This window comes from Lepidochelys olivacea (assembly GCF_965140295.1).
Source record: "Lepidochelys olivacea isolate rLepOli2 genome assembly, chromosome: 3".
In the NCBI taxonomy this organism is placed as follows: Eukaryota; Metazoa; Chordata; order Testudines; family Cheloniidae; genus Lepidochelys; species Lepidochelys olivacea.
Genome location: NC_140413.1, coordinates 193806591 through 193808963, shown reverse-complemented (window position 1 = coordinate 193808963; position 2373 = coordinate 193806591).

Sequence of the window (2373 nt, the reverse complement as noted above, 5' to 3'; positions counted from 1 at the left end):
TGCCATAGTTAAGATTGTTGCATTGAGATAAAACATTCATTTCTTTATACTGCATACATGTGTGTGTTTATTACGTGGGCAGTATAAGATTTATGATGCCTTAATTAGCAATGTCCTTGCTGTTAAGTGCTTGTTTTTGGGAATAACACCATAGCTAAGTATGTGGTTTGCCATTCAGCAATCCCAATTGGTTTCAGAAATAGACTATTTCGGGGTTTAGAATACATACTAAAGGGTGAGTTGCCGTTGATTTCAGTGGAACCCATTCTAATTTAAATATTCAATTTTGCTTAAATAAATAAGCAAAATTAATACCTGACAATTTTCCGGTTTGAAATGAACAAGAAACCTGTGTGCATCAAGAATAAACCATTTCATTTGTAGTCCTTATGAATGGCAATTCCTTACCCTGTGCAGCAGAGGTAACAGAAGCATTTAAATACAGTTAATGTAACAAAGTCCTAGTGTTTGATTTTAAATCTAATATCATTTCTACATACTACGTACTGAAATTAAACCCTTTCTTTGCCGTGGACAGTAACGAAGAGGCAGGTTTCGCTGACAGACCAAGTTTAACTCTGTGTTAACTGCTAACATTATTTGGTGTAGACCCTGCCAATCACAGCAGATTGTGTGGAAGGTACGTAATAACAGCACTGTAAGTTAACAGAGGAAACATCTCTATTCCTACTTAAAGTTAATTAAACTCATCCTACATTTGCAGCATCTGAGAACAGGTTAGCCGTAAGGTACTGCTATCAGTTATTAACTGCTCAGTATGCTCAAAAGTCAGTTTCCAGTATTTAGTGTTAATATTTAAAAAAAAAAACCAAAACAGATCATTAACACTGCACTCCACTAATAAGCAAAACAAATAGATTTTTAAACTGGCAACAGTTTACTTGTTTGGACTGCCCAATACGACAATGGAGATAGTAGTTATTGCCTGTTGTATTAGCCGGTCATGGGGAGACAAAAGGACCAATCCTGAGACACAGGGCCAAAGTTTTCTCTGTATTACACAGGCATAAATCTAGAGGAATGCTACTGTCAATGGTATTACTCCAGAGTTACACCAGTGAAATCAGAGAGCAAAATCTGGCAGCCTCCTAGATACTGCGCAGCCTCCTAGACAAACTCACTCTAAAGGAGCCTGTGGGGCAGGAAGAGAGGGTTTGTGGGCAGCTCCAGCTGAATGACTACTGGGTCCACAGACAACAGGCTGCATCTTCTATGACACCTTAGGGGCTATTATTTCAGCTACAGCAAGTCTGCACATTCTTCTAGCCCTGCCCCCTGTTTTGGGAAGGGAGAAGGGTGAAGAGTCTTTTACCTCCAGTACCCCTGTAGTTTCCCATGAAAGGCCCCTTTAACTGGGCTGTGTGAGGACGATCAGAATACCGGATTATGGTGGATGGGACCCAGAATTCTCAGTTCTGGTTCTGTCTCCATCATTAACAGAATACATAAATGTGGGCAAGTCATTTCACACTCAGTGCCTCAGGTTTACCCTCCAGTCAATGAAACTAACCATTTGGAGGCTCAACTGTATGTAAAGTGCTTTGAGATCCTTGGTGCCATGAGTACAAAGTATTTTTATTGTCTTGCATATCTCAGCCTATTTCACAAGAGAGAACTAAACTGAAATGTCTGCTGGCTGGAACGCTACTCCTTAAGTCCTACTCACAGAAAATTTGAGGAAAGATGCGCTTCTGCAGGTCCAATACTCAACAGATTAAAAAACCCACAGCTGGCAACTTTAAAACATCCACACAAACCAATCCCTGTCTCCAGGGGGGAGTATTACAGACCTACACAAAACTTTGTAGGTTCCTACCCATATATAATAAGGTGACATCACTTACCATGGCACATGTGCTTGACTGCCAACTACTTGTCCACAAGGTGATTTATTGCACCCAGAACTGACAATTATCTGCTACCCATGCAGCAGTTGGCAGTTAGTAGTCCTGTTACTTCCTATTAAACATTTATCTGTACACTCTGTGCACCTAGCTGAAGGTTGAATTATGGTCCCTACCTGTAATTTTCCCTTTATAACACACAGTTATAATAAAAAGGTTAAAGGAAAATTCAGAAAATCATGTTGTAAGAGGAGTTTAAGAAAATTTCCACAATACACCAGGTATCGGCAATCTTTGGCATGCGACCCGCCAGGGTAAGCCCCTTGGAATACCGGGCTGGTTTGTTTACCTGCCGTGTCCACAGGTTTGGCCAATTGCAGCTCCCACTGGCCATGGTTCGCCGCTCCAGGCCAATGGGGGCTGTGGGAAGCGGTGGACAACACATCCCTTGGCCCATGCCGCTTCCCGCAGCCCCCATTGGCCTGGAGCGGCAAACCGCAACCAGTGG